At 34.4% G+C, this 14,942-nt stretch overlaps 1 pseudogene; it reads right to left on the minus strand.

Moving 5' to 3' along the window:
* LOC131855850 (uncharacterized) overlaps positions 1 to 14,942 on the minus strand; it is a 337,138-nt pseudogene that overhangs the window by 300,795 nt on the left and 21,401 nt on the right.

A 14,942-nucleotide genomic window follows, 5' to 3' on the forward strand; every position in this document is an offset into this window, starting at 1 on the left:
TATAGTAAGCAAGGGTTTATAATGTGAATCTCCTCTAAGTGAAACCAGTATACTTAGTATTGATACATATATTTAAGATGTCATGATAACATTATTTCAATAAATCCACATTATTTGTAGGCATGTTGATATCATACACAATTATTATTCTTCTAAAACGCATGTTGATTCTTTGGAAACATATCCCTCACATCACCTTCCTTCAAGGGATGCTAACTTTCACCTTGATAAATATTTATTTGATTCTCATGTTTATTGTATTTATACTTTATTTTCTTATCCTTCAATGCCTAACGAAATTATAAACCTTAATGAGAAACTTTGACTTGATGGTGCTAGGATAAAAAATATTGTATACTTATGTAACACAATGTGTAAATTATACCCCTTTAATTATGAGTTCAACTTCACACTCTCTTTAGCACTCATTTTATTTTTCCATTCCCTTAAGCATTTTAGGATCATTTATTGCCTTGAATTACTAAAGAAGTTAAGTAGTGGAACAACTTCCTACACTAATATTGGGTAATGCAAAAATATTAGAGATCTTTACAATGGTTACAAAAAATTAACAAAAATAAGCATAAATAGCATACATACGACAATACAATGATTTATGTGGGGAAATTTACCTTTCATGAGAAAAAACCCACACTCTAAAATCCACTCAATATATTATTCATAAATACACAATAGATTAAAATATACTCAACACAACTCAATGACTAGAAGACTCTTACACACAACCTCCATCTCATGCACCTAACATGTAAAAGATTCAATACATGAAGCCATCAAAAAGTATTACAAACTGATGGGCTAAAAAACAACCAAAGAGTGGCACCCATCATATCTCCAATACAAGATTACATATGATGTGTCAATACATACACCAACATGTGTAACTCCCTTTTACAACTCATTTATGTGTCAAACACATTTTTTATATTTCCTATTTTAGGAGACCCAACATTCAAAGGTCGTAACTTTAGAACCATGTGTCCAATTGACAAACCATTTAGAGCATTAAATTTTTTTGACTCTATGTGCTAGTTATGGACACTGTTTGAGTTGTTTCAATGACTCTAAGGCCCTCAAAATTGACTTTGAAATTTTTGTTTGCAACTTTTCAAAATGGAAAATTTAATATATTCAAATCTAGACATGACCTTCCAACCAAAATTTAGTAGCATGTTTATCTAGCTAAATCAAAGATTTGGGAAAATATTTAGACCAATCCATGGTCAAATTAAGAATTACTAAAAATAATAAACTTACGTATTTGCAAGGTTGAGATGTCATTTTCCTAACATAATTAACCGTCAACTCAAGAATTTGAATAATGTGTTGGCCTTCACATGACCAAATATAGTATTGAAATTTGGATACAACCATTGTTGGAATTTTCATGATATTTATACTTAGTTGTGATTGTGATTGATGGACACACTTATTTGTTGTATGAGCTATTCTCAATTGGTAGTATGTGATGTATTGTTCAAACTGGTATTATATGCCAATGTATGCATAGTCTTTGTTTGTAGAAGACTATCGGTGTTTGCAGAAGGAGCTTACCGGTCAAAGCATGATCAAGGACCTCAAGTGGTACAAGGACCCCAAGTGGTAGCCAATCTTTTTAAGATCAGAACACTATGTTCCAATTTACAATTCTTTGTTTGTAAATCAGTAATTGGTATATATTATTTTGTTAACTGACAAACTTGTAAAGTGTGATGTGTTATCATCCACCGACACCGATGCGGTGATTCTGTGCCATGTTACAAATGTGTCTAGATGCATTGTACCAAGGAAATTGTAATCTAATCTCATTGAACCAATATGAAATCAGATTCCTATATGAAGACATCATGTCTAGGGTTTTGAGTGTGAGTTCTTGTGTAAGATTAGGTCTTTGCAAAAAGTATCTTGCGATAGAGATTGAACGTGCGAAGGACAGAAGACTGAAGTAATGCTTCAATGCATTAACAGAGAGCAATCAAGGATATAACTAAGCATTTTGTGCTACATTGTAGATCACTTACTTGTTGATTACTAATCTCTTTGACAAGTTAGAAACCCTTATTCAGGTAGGCTCAATTAAGCATGTTTTAAATCCTCTAACAAGGTGGTTCACAATTGTGGATCTAAAATCCTTTAATAGGGTAGTCTTTAACAGGACTTATCTCCTAAATCCTTTAACATGGTAGTCTTTAATAGGACTTATCTCCTAACAGAGATCGGGATTCCTAACAGGATCTGTTCTGGTGAAGAACATTGTAAGGCCTTAACCGGTCTGGTTGCTATTTTGCAAATAGTAGACTTGTGAGTTTTACTCATCATGGTTTTTCCTATTTGGGATTCCACATCAAAATATCTTGTGTTATGGTGATTATGTTATTGTGGGTGAATGCTTTATTTTCTATTTGTCTTGTTTGTGTATTAACTGGTTTGTTGTTTGAAGAGCTATACTGGTCTACTGTAAAATTGCTTAAGTGTTTGGTAAGGTTTTTGGGTATACTAATTTAGCCCCCCCCCCCCCCCCCCCCCCGCTTAATATTCATCAATTGGTATCAAAGCTAGCCTTTCTTTAAGTATAACTGCTTGAAAGGAGATATGGAGGAATATAGCATGAGGGAAATCACTCACCATTTAGCTGAATTTGATAGAGCCTATGATGAACTTAAGGTCAAGTATAAAGCCTCTTTAGCCAAAAGAAGAGAGCTTGCCAAGCAGATGCTAAAAACTATTGAAAAATAGCTCTTCTAATGAAGCAAGCATATATGCCCTAGTTGAAGAAGTGAAGAAAGTGAATGACTCCAAAACTAACCTGAGGAGGGAGTTGGAAGCACTAACCATTAGGATGAGTCAGGAATTGGAAAACCAAAGAAAAGTTGAGGATCTAGTGAAGGAAAAGGAGCACAAGATCTTTAAGTTTAATCAATAAATTGGTACAATTACCACTTATCTACAAGAGGGTAAGGAAGAGAAAGAAGAAATGTAAGAAAAACTCAATGCAGTCATTTCTCATAATGAAACCCTAATGAAGACCAATGAGTCTCTTTCCAAAGAACTTGCTGAGATGAAGGAGATACTTGCAAAGTTCAATTGGAGCTCTTTAAAAATGGACCAATAGCTGGAATTATTGAAGCCATCAAGGGATACCACTGGAATTGGTTTCTTTGCATATGAGGAAGGTGAATCCTCTAGAACCAAGGTTGATGCACCAAAAGAGCAACTTGTACCTAAGAAAATAATCAAAGGTAAGTCAAAGTTCAAACCTGTATGCTTTAACTATCATAAGGAAGGACATACTGCCAATGTATGTAGGAGCAAGACTTATAATAATTTCCTTTACATGCAAAACAATATGTATGACCACAAGGCTAGAACTGGTAGACTTAATGGTCATTGTTATGCATGCAACAAATTTGGACATATATATTTTTAGTGCAGATCAGTTATAAACAATCCTAGAGGTTATGCACGAAGATAAAAAGGAGTTGTCCAAGAACCTCTTATGAACTGGAACCCAAACCAGTATAGAACCTATGACCACTAGTCAAATTCTTATGAAGAGACAAATAGTTGGAGAGAAACTCGTTTGATCTATCATGGTAGTGATCACACTGCTGCAACATGTAGGAGAAAGAATGAAAATGTGAACACCGCACCATGGAGAGCACCTGGTATGTTATGCTATCATTGTCACAAACTGGGACATCTTGCCAGATCATGCAGACTGAGACAGAATCCATCAAAAGATAGACCGGTCGAGCTAGAAGGTAAAGGAAAGGTTGATGTTCAAACTGCTCAGGCAGATCTGAATAAAATTTGGAAAATGAAATCTCAAGAGAAGCCACAAGATGTACAAGTTTCCGCACCTAGTGTGGAGACCCCTGAATTAGAAAAGTGAGCTTTGAAAAGCTTAAGGTGGAACATATCGGTAACAATGTTTTGGACCCCCAGATTATATCGGTAAAGTACTTTTATTGGTATTGGTTACCTATCGACCAATAGAACAAATGAAGTGGTAAAAGCTAAAATTAGGGTTTGTACCCTATCAGTGATTCATTTATTATGGTAGGTAGGAGAATCTATAAAAGTGACCCTTGTAGTCATTTTTACTTACCTATTTTAGTAGAAGCATTTTTTTCTAACTTAAGCAGTGCAACAAAAGTGATCAATCCTGCATTTGAAGAAATCCAGAAGGAAATCTTGTGCAAGACCCAATAGTCATTTCAAGATATCTAGAGTGGAGGTCAAAGTGGTAAAGAACGCTTTTGAAGAATTAAGGTGTGCTTAACATCGGTGAACCCTAGTTTGGAGTGAAAAGGTATTTTTCCTCGAATCACTCTTATCATTCAGAATTATTTAGACATGGCTTTTACATCCAAAGTCTCTTCTAGTTCTTTCGCACCTAAGGAGTCATCCAAATTTCTCAGGAAGAAGTTGAATTACAATGCCCTATCTCAAATTCCCATCTGAGTCATTGTCAAAGGGGATGTTTCTGGTTACATTGATTGCAGACTAGAAGACCTAAGGTCTCTAGTGATTCACTTCTACTTGAGTTTGTTTTATGGAGAAGATAAGAAGATTAAACTGAAGTACAACGTGATCGAGAAGAAGAATTTCCACAATGCAATATATTATCTCAAGGAAATCACAGTAGATCATATAATAATTATTCTTAGTAGGGTTCATGGTGACAATATGTATCTTGAGCAAACCCATGATATCATAGTGGAGGCAATCCATGTCGTGACTGGTTTCTACAATATTGGAGAAGTCCCTGTTCTTCGTAAGATCACAAAAGCCAAAGTGGAAGAGCTCACGGGTTTTGTGAGTGACAAGTGGGCAATGATTGTCAACACCATAAGAGATGACTTGGTGAAGTATGCGCACATGGTGATCGAGTATAGAGTATTCTATGCTAGTAGGATGAATTATGTTCCTATAGCTACAGTGCATGCCACTTATCAAATGATAAAGGAAGATGCAGAGTACGACTTGTGTACCTGCATGAGAAAACAACTCATGGAGAATTTGAAATCCATTAAAGAGGACTAGGCACTAAGGTTCAAGTTTGGTCAACTACTTGTTGGGTTGTTTTTCTACTTTCAAGGGTATTTACTAGGAGATGGTGATGTTCAATGGTTAAGTAACCTAGCGGTTACAAGACAAATCAATGAGAGCCTGTAAGTAGTGGGATCTACTTATCTAGAGACTCTAAACAAGTATTTTAATGAGTTCTAATTGATGATTAACCAGATAACAAGGCTATCAGGTGACCTGGTTAAGAAGTATGAAGATGATATTTCTTTCACGATCAAAGTTGATCATTGCATAATGGAAGTGGTTGAGCCAAGAAAAGAGGAAGTTGAGCCTATGGGGTATGAAGTGGTGAATCATATACTCATTGGGTATGCCTCTACCCTACTTGCTTCACTGCTTGATCCAAAGAAGAAAAGGACTGGTACCTACTCTGAAAGGGTTAATCCTACTAAAGTACTGAAGCAAAAGAAGAGGAAAGTTGTGCCATCGGCATCGACATTGGTTACATCTATTGCTAGTCCAAAAGTGACCAAGAGGTCACCAATGAAGAATAAACCGGAGGCTATTTTGCCAAAGGTATTTGAGAGGAAGAGGAAAACCAAGGACAGAGCATAGGATTTACAGGACACTAAACCAGAACATGAAATGAAGAAGATGAGGCAATTAGGTAAGAAGACCAAGCTAACTAGTAATGTACCTGTAACCTCTGTAGTTGAAGATATACACATTGCTTCTTACAAGCCTATGACACATTGTCAAAGGACTATAAATAATATTAGAAGAAAAATTCTTGATGATCAAAAAGATTATTTCGATGATCTTAATGATACTAAAAAGCAGGAGGTAGAGAAAGAACTCATTAAGTATTTATGTGATAATAATCAGTCTCCAACCAATATTAAACTTATAGTTTCAAATTCTTTGTATGATTATTTGGACAAGACTGAAGTTACTTGGAGGTAAAAACTTTGAAGTAGAAAAGGACACTCATCTGCACGCTCAAGAAGCTGTCAAGATGCAAAAGGTATCTGAGGAAAATCTACAAGTTGAGCAAGAGATTAACCTATCAAAATCAAAACTGGATGAAACTTTCAATGATTAGGGAGAAAGAGTAGCTGAGCAAAATGATCCTATTGATGTAGATGCATTAGATGCTGAAGGCACTAAACTGAAAGATACTGCATTAGATATTCAAGAATCACATAGTTAGAAAGTGGAGAAAGAGAAAGTAGAGAAGGAAAAAGATGAGAAGGAGAAAGCAGAGAAGGACAAAGCAGAGAAGGACAAAGTGGAGAAGGACAAAGTTGAGAAGGAGAAAGTGGAGAAGGAGAAAGACAAGAAGGAGAAAGCGGAAAAAGAGGAGAAAGAGAAGGCAGAAAATGAGGCCATGGAGAAAGATGAGAAGGAGAAGAAGAGACAAGAGGAGATCAAAGAAAAGGAAGGAGGACAAAATTTTCAGATTCCCAAGGCAACTGGAGATCAAGTTCAAGCTAAACAAGTTGATCCCACTAGTCACAATGAATTGACTCTTCCCCATTTTGCCAAATCTGAAGATGAAAATGAGCTACTTAGAAGTATTCAACTTGCTAAAGAAAGATTGGAGGAACTAAGAAAGAAGAAATAAAAAGATGTTATTCAATTTTCTGTTGATACTCTTTCAAACTTAGTCCGTGATACTAATCTTCCCGATACTGATTCCTCACTGGCCTAGTTGAAGCTTCTATGCACAATAGTGGGTGATCAAGTGAAATCTTTGGAAGATGTTGCCCAGGCTACTCTAGAGAAAAAGAATGAAAAGGCACTAAAAGTTGCATTGGTGAAGAAAATGGATGAAGATAGAGCCAAGTTGATCCATCAGAGAGATGATATTAGTCTGGCAATGGCTGAAGGACATATACTTTTGAGAAAAATCTGCTAGCCTGATCTATTTTGTGATGATGCTATGAAGAAGAAAGTATAACTCCAATTGAAATTAAAGCACTACATGGAGACCTTCAAAGTGCCATATGATTCCTTCATAGTGTATGGGCAGACTGTACAAACTCATAGGTAATAGATTGCCAGGATTGATTGAGAGATCTACAGGAGCTTCAATTGCTTTTGTTACCTAAGTTGCTGATTTGTCATAAGTGCTTTCTGAACATGGAAGCTATTATTGTCACTCAAGAAATGAGCACTATGGATGCCATGGAGGAGTTAGCATTCCAGATGAATACTCAAAGTGAAATTCTTACCTCACTCCTAGATACTTGGTCTACAGACATGAAGGACTTTCTGAAAGACTTTAAATCCATTTTTGATAAGTTTTACTCATTATTTTTATAAACATATATTATGTTTTCATGTTATGCAATACGATTTTGGTAACTCCTTGCGGCATGTTTGTGTTACTTTGTCATTATTAGCAAAGGGGGAGTGGTATTGAATGAAACTTTTATGCAAATGGAAGTAGTACATGCTTGTAATTTTGGCAAAGGTAGTAGTGTATATGCTTAGGGGGAGTAATTTTGATTATCGCATCATTTTTGTTTTGAAAGAACTTAGATACAAAATTTTCCTAAGTGTTGCCATCAATGCCAAAGGAGGAGATAGTTGGCATTTTGATGATATTTGTACTTAGTTGTGATTGTCATTGATGGACACACACCTATTTTCTATATGAGTTATTCTCAACTGGTAGTATGTGATGTATTGTTTAAACTGGTACTATATGCCAATATATCCATAGTCTTTGTTTGTAGAAGACTATCGGTGTTTGCAGAAGGAGCTTACCGGTCAAATCATGACCGAGCACCTCAAGTGGTATGACGACCCCAAGCGGCAGCCAATCTTTTTAAGATTGGAATACTATGTTCCAGTTTACCAGTCTTTGTTTGTAAACCGGTAATCGGTATACTTTCTTTTGTTAATTGGCAAACTTGTAAAGTGTGATGAGTTAGCATCCACCGAAACCGATGCGGTGATTCTATCTCGTGTTACAATTGTGTCTAGATGCATTGTACCTAGGAAATTATAATCTAATCTCATTGGACCGACATGAAATCAGATTCCTATATAAGGATGTATCATGTCTAGGGTTTTGAGTGTGAGTTGTTGTGTAAGATTAGGTCTTTGCAAAAAGTATCTTGCGACAAAGATTGAGCGTGCAAAGGATAAAAGACTAAAGTAATGCTTCAATACATTAACAGAGAGCAATTAAGGATATAAAGAAGCATTTTGTGCTACTTTGTAGATCATTTACTTGTTGATTACTAATCTCTTCGACCAATCAGACACCCTTAACCAGGTAGGCTTAGTTAAGCCTATTCTAAATCCTCTAACAAGGTGGTTCATAGTTGTGGATCTAAAATACTTTAACAAGGTAGCCTTTAATAGGACTTATCTCCTAAATCCTTTAACAGGGTAGTCTTTAACAGGACTTATCTCCTAACAGAGATCTGGATTCCTAACAAGATCTATTCTGGTGAAGAACATTATAAGGCCTTAACCAGTCTGTTTGCTATTCTGCAAATAGTAGACTTGTGAGTTTTACTCACCATGGTTTTTCCCATTTGGGTTTCCACATCAAAATATCTTGTGCTATGGTGATTGTATTATTATGGGTGAATGCTTTATTTTCTATTTGGCTTGTTTGTGTATTAATCGGTTTGTTGTTTAAAGGGCTACGCCAGTTTGTAGTAAAATTACCATTGTAAGTTGGCCAAAAATGTAAAATACATTGAGAACTCTATGTAAGATATAATTCTTAATTCATCTCATTATCTCATCTTTTCAATTCAAGAGCAAATATTCATCTTCAATAACATATTTGAGTACAAGGAGAATTAATAATAAATAAGAAATATTAAATTATATCTTCATGATGGATTTTCTTATAATTTAAGATGTTATTGCATCAAAACCTAGAGGAATTGTAATAAGAGAATTGCATCATTAGACTAAAACAGAGGCAATGAGACAAATTTTAGTAGAAAGGGTAGGGTCTACGGTGTCTAGTATCCTAGTTATCTAGGTCTAGGATGATTGGTGCCCTAGTCCTGTAGGTCTATAGTACCTAGTGCCCTATTTCCCTAGTTTTATACCAACATAGTCCTAGGGTTTTGACCTTAAAATTGATTGAAATCCAATTTGGAGATTTTTGAGACCAATTTGAATCATGTTCTACAGAATTTTTTATTAGAACTAGGGCACCTAACTACAATGTCCAGTCAATTCGTTATTAAATTCGAGACATAAATTCTTCTGTCTTTTCTCAAAATTTGTATATTTCAGTTGTCTTTCAGTTTTGCATATGTCTATTTATGTTAATTATGGCCACTTTTCCACTATTTATCCTAGCTCTTTCTTTCTACCATCTTAATCATTATCCAAGAAAAATCAAATAAAAAAGAGAACAATCAATCAATAATCATGTCCATCTCTCTCAAGGTTTTGAAGTTGGGCCTATTGGTTGTTCTCTAATGTAATTGATGCAATTGGGTTTGATTCCTAGTTTTCATGTTTAAACTAGTGAAGCTCATTTCTGTATATCACAACCTTGCATAGTATTTATAATATTTATTTTATTAATGTGTGTGGTGTACCTAGGAGGACCTATATGGATGTGCATCACTAGGAGTTAACATTTTTGGGGCTAATTTATGTGTTGTATATAACATTGGTAAATATATTTAATGTGGTTCTCACATTGGGGAAATGTATTTCATTTAATATTTGAATAATTTCAATGAAGTGAAAACTTAGTACCCAATATTAAATGTGGGTTCAATAATTTTGTTAACTCATGGTTTTGAATCACATGATTTTACTTTACCATGTGGTTTTATTTGTGTGATCTTGAGTATATATAAGAAAAAACATGTTTAGTAGTTTAGATTTTTTGAGTGTTTAGGCTATCATTATTGAGTCTTTGTGAGGGATGCATATATTAAGCATGGAATGGGATGTGTGGATTCATACTTGGACACATGAAGAATTCATTGAAATGCTTGATGTTTCAAAATTATCTATTGTAACTCTATAAGTACACGTACTATTTATTTGTTGAAAAATAGATGAAGTATGGATGATTTTGGAGGGTAGGTGTTTCCCTAATGAGGGGTTTTCTATGGTATATCCTGTGGGTTGGTATCAATGTTTTCATGGTTGGACTTTGATTCATAACCATGTCATGAGTGGACAAGGTACAAAGTTGAAGCCAAGACTATGCATGAAATATTTATGGCATTGTAAGGTATGGAACATACTTGTAAGTAACTTTTTTTATTAGTAAATGGTTGAAGCCAATAAGGTGTACACACCCTACCCCCATTGGGATTTGAACTTTTGACCTCTCTTTCAAGAGCACAAGTTCTCCACCACTAGGCCAACTCGGGCTATACGAAACATATTTGTAACTTATTTTAATACATCTAAGGATTTTGGGTTTTTTTATATGATGGCTTGTTTCATTTTTGGTTTCTAGAATAATGGATTAAAAACGTCTCTTAAAATGGGCTTTCATGTGAGGATTTTACAAGGGAAATTTTTTATATGACCTCTTGAGATGAAATGGACCTCAACATTGGATTTAGGTTGGCTGAGAGATAAATTTTGACATAAAATTTATCATATTTGACTGAAATTGAAAAAAAAAAGCAAAAAAAATTAGCCCTTGACTAGCCATACAACCATTCACAATACCAAAAAAAAAAAAACACCCATCACTTTTAAAAAATTGATTCTACAAAATGTTATTAGAAAACAAAGAGAGAAATGATTGTGTAGAGATGGAATGTTGAATATTTAAAAATAATTTAAAATGACTTTTTGTGGGGTGGTGTACAGACCCCCCACGACCGTGTACTTCCATCCATGTTTAAAAAACCTATTGTACCTACACTGACATACATAGGCATTCTTTGAAATGTAATATAATTAAAACAATTGAACTTTTTTAATGCCTAGCTTAAACTTTAATAAATGAAGCTTCAATTGAAATGAAATTGCTATCGACTTCATCCATCATTATATGTACCAATTTTTCAGAAAACCTTTAATGAAAATTAATTCATTTGAAATTGAAGTGGGATTCATTAGAGTAAACTAATTATAAATCTAGTTCAAGCTAGTTCTTTAATTAAATTTAATTCATTTGAAATTGAAGTGGGGTTCACCTGAACTTCAGACCTAGGCTAAATGAGTTATAAAGATAGTTCTGAGCAATATTTTTTTTGTTAATTTAAGTTAAAGTAATTAGAATTTTGAAGAGGTGTATAATTCCATGCATAAACTGCATTACTGGCATGAGTAAAGAGTAGAGAGGTTCTATTAAAGAAAGTTTGATCAAAGATGATTTTGATAGAACCTTTTCAATAAAGAGAGTGTGCACTTTATTTTAGTTTTTGATGAACATGCATGCAACAAAGATTATCATGTGCCTTTATTTCAATACAATTTTTCTTACCGTAGGAGCATTTTCACTTAAAAGAATTATGGATAACTGGTTAACATTTTTAACTTAGATAAATGTCAAATCATTTAGCATATGAATGAATGGATTTTAGGGTTACTCCTAAATCGAATCAACTAATATAGGTTCTCCAATTTCAACTCAAAAAAATGACAAATATTAAATTTGAATTACTTTCTTCTAAAAAATTCATTACTCAAAAGTAATGAATTTTTAATCAATACACAAAAATTGTGGAAATTTTTTCACATATAGTATTCTCTTAAAATGGTGATTAAGAACCATGGAAGCCTATATCAATATGAGAAAAAAAACTCTATCAATTTACCAAGTCTATGTCTCTAAATGATTGGCAATATAAAAAAAAGTACAAAAGAAAATAAACTATCCTTCAAATGCTAGAGCTTCATATTAAAAAAATGTATATAATTGTAAATGTAATATTTTATTTTACATTATATATTTAGTAGATACACAAGAAATTGGCCAATCATCTAGATGATGAACAAGACATTAATTTTCATATTTATAAATATGAACATTTTAGATATATGGTTAAGCTTTGCATTAAATATGTTGTCTAATTCCCATTCATTTCATTTGACAATCCTAGGCCTTTCAATTTCACCCCTACCTATTCAAATCTCTCCAAGTACCCCTCTCATTTAATAGTAGGAAAATCATATCCAAAGGGTTGGGCTTAACTGGTTAAAACACTGGGTTCTCATTATAGAGACCCAAGTTCAATTCCGAATAGGGACATCTGAAGTAGAATTCTAAGCTGAATCTCTTAGACTTTTTATAAAAATCAATATAAATTATTTTCATTTAATACTAAAAACAAAATATACAAAAACAAAAAAAGAAAAAAGACAAAGAGGAGTCCCTATGGTGTGATAGTGATGCTTTATGCCAAAGAGCTACCAACGTGTGCTATCAACGTGTGTTAGAACCTCAAGAGGTCCCTCTACGATGTAAAAATTTGAAATTTATTACCCCCAAATTTGAATCGGTGAGCAGAGGATCATGGAGAGGCAAACACAAGAGAGAGCATGTGTAGAGTCAATAAAAAGTTTGTGAAATTTCTATATGGTGGGAGGGAGAATACAACGTATGAAGGATATGGAAAAATTACAATGGAGAATCCATTGATCGATGAAGTAGCCCGTATGTGGATGATGAGGATGATTCCTTCATGGAACTATGGCTGGAGGGGTAGAGGAAAGCATTTAGCTCTTGAAAAGAGGAATTTTCCTCGTGGAGTTGTGGAAAAGTGAAATTTTCCTCTTCGAGTTGTGGATGGAGGTGTAGAGGAATGTCATTGATAAACTTATCTGATTCTCAATCGGGTGACCTTGGGCAAGTCCTCGAGAGATGATTTCTACTTTTCTACTTTTCTCTCCCTAAAATTGTATGATGTCGAGAGGGGTAACTATCCCTTTGACCCTGATTGATACTCTTGGTAAGGCTCCTAGGGTTTCAAAGGAATATTGTCTTATTGTGATGAAAGCTTACAAGTTGAAGTACTGAAGTCGTCCTAGTTTGTAGAAAACTTAGAACAATGGTGTGGTTGTTGGAAGTGTTGGCAACGGTGAATTCTCTAAGAACTCTATTGAGGTGTGTGCCTATTGCTACTATTAGAAAAGAGCCCTACTCTTGCACTTCATGTGAGGAGTTTCTCATTGAAAGTGGTTCATAGTTGTTGTGTCTCCTAAAATATCTCAATTTAGATATAAGTAAACTTTCAAGTGTCGTGATTCTAAAATGTGAATAAGATTTTGTGCAATGCATTGTAGTCATTCTGTATTAAAAAAAAAATGTACTAACGATAGAGAAAATAATGTTTTTGTGCAAAAGACATTCATCAATAAATACTAATGCCAAAACAGTAGTGCACCTAGATTAAGTGTTTCTATTAAGTGCATCTCCATTCAGTGTATACCATACTTGGTCTGGATTCATTTGGGCATGAGATTATATGATCCACACTTCAATTCAACGTGAAATTAAGATGGCTATAGAGCTTTTTTTATAGGTAAATATTTCAGATTCTATTATTATAGAAAAAACCGATACAATTACAGTCTGATTTTCAGCTTTGAACCCTACTCTACAATTATTTTCATCAGTATATCAACAAAAATTTACAGTATTCTGCTTACCCTGCATCATAGAATCAACTCCAGTCTCTGATTATTAGTTTTAAAGCCTCTCTACACAACATTTTCAACAGTATATCAACAAAAATTACAGTATTCTGTTAACCCTGATAACTAATATCGAAACCATTCGAAATTTACAACATAAACTACCCTACCCATATAATAATATAAAACATGACAATCAAACTCCATTTACAATAATGCAGTACTATCTCAATAAAACATCATAAAGAACAAAACGAATGTTTGTATTTATATTCATCAATTTCTTCATTGCCAAGCAGATATGGAAATCAAACATCGGGAGGGAAAATTTGTAGATATAAGATTGTTAACAGGAAAAAATCATGGAGCAAAATGGCATAGATGCCTTTATTCATATTTGCTCTCTTTCAACAAGTAACAGGAGTATAGAAGAATAACAGCTGCTTACAGAAGAATGACAACTATCACTGCTGCTTAGCTCTAAACAAATGTATTAACAGCCGCCGCGCAATGCCAGCACAAGATGGAGAACAGAACCTCCCTCTAAACCATAATCTTTGACCGTTTTTTCGTCGTTCAGTTGTTTTCCCCCATAGATGAGCCTGCAGGACAATATTAATCATGGAAATCAGTAAAAGTATTTTGTTGTTTCAACACCTTGACACAGGCATATATATGGCTTACGTCTTTCCATTCTCTCAGTACAGGAAGCTGCAAGTATCAGGATGGATAACTGTTTTATGATTTTGAGGTTGGATAAGCGTTATATTTGTGGAATTATGAATCTTTCTTGTTGAAAAAAATAAAATATAGGGAAAAAGGATGGTTCAACAAAAATATTGGAACAATTAGGTTTCAAACAACCCTACGAATACAACAGATCTTTATCCGAACACATCAAAGCAAATCACGAACTAGGGGTACAATAAAATCTTAAAAACAACGTGAATAACTACTTACTTTTGCTGTAGGGGCGGTATTCCTTCCCTTTGCTCGACCAACTCTTTGATCCGCTCGATGGTATCAGTGGGTTCGATATCGATCTCTACCTCTTTTCCAGTAAGGGTTTTCACCTTGATGGAAAGGCCTCCTCTTAACCTCAACACCAGATGCAGCGTTGATTCCTTCTGGATATTATAATCCGCAAGAGTTCGTCCATCTTCCAACTGTTTCCCAGCAAATATCAACCGCTGCTGATCTGGTGGGATACCCTCCTTGTCCTGGATCATCACAATCAATTACAGCACTCAACATACAAAATCCATTACTATAATAAAAAACCCATCATCGAT

The sequence above is a fragment of the Cryptomeria japonica genome, chromosome 10 (genome assembly GCF_030272615.1).
Source record: "Cryptomeria japonica chromosome 10, Sugi_1.0, whole genome shotgun sequence".
Lineage (NCBI taxonomy): Eukaryota > Viridiplantae > Streptophyta > Pinopsida > Cupressales > Cupressaceae > Cryptomeria > Cryptomeria japonica.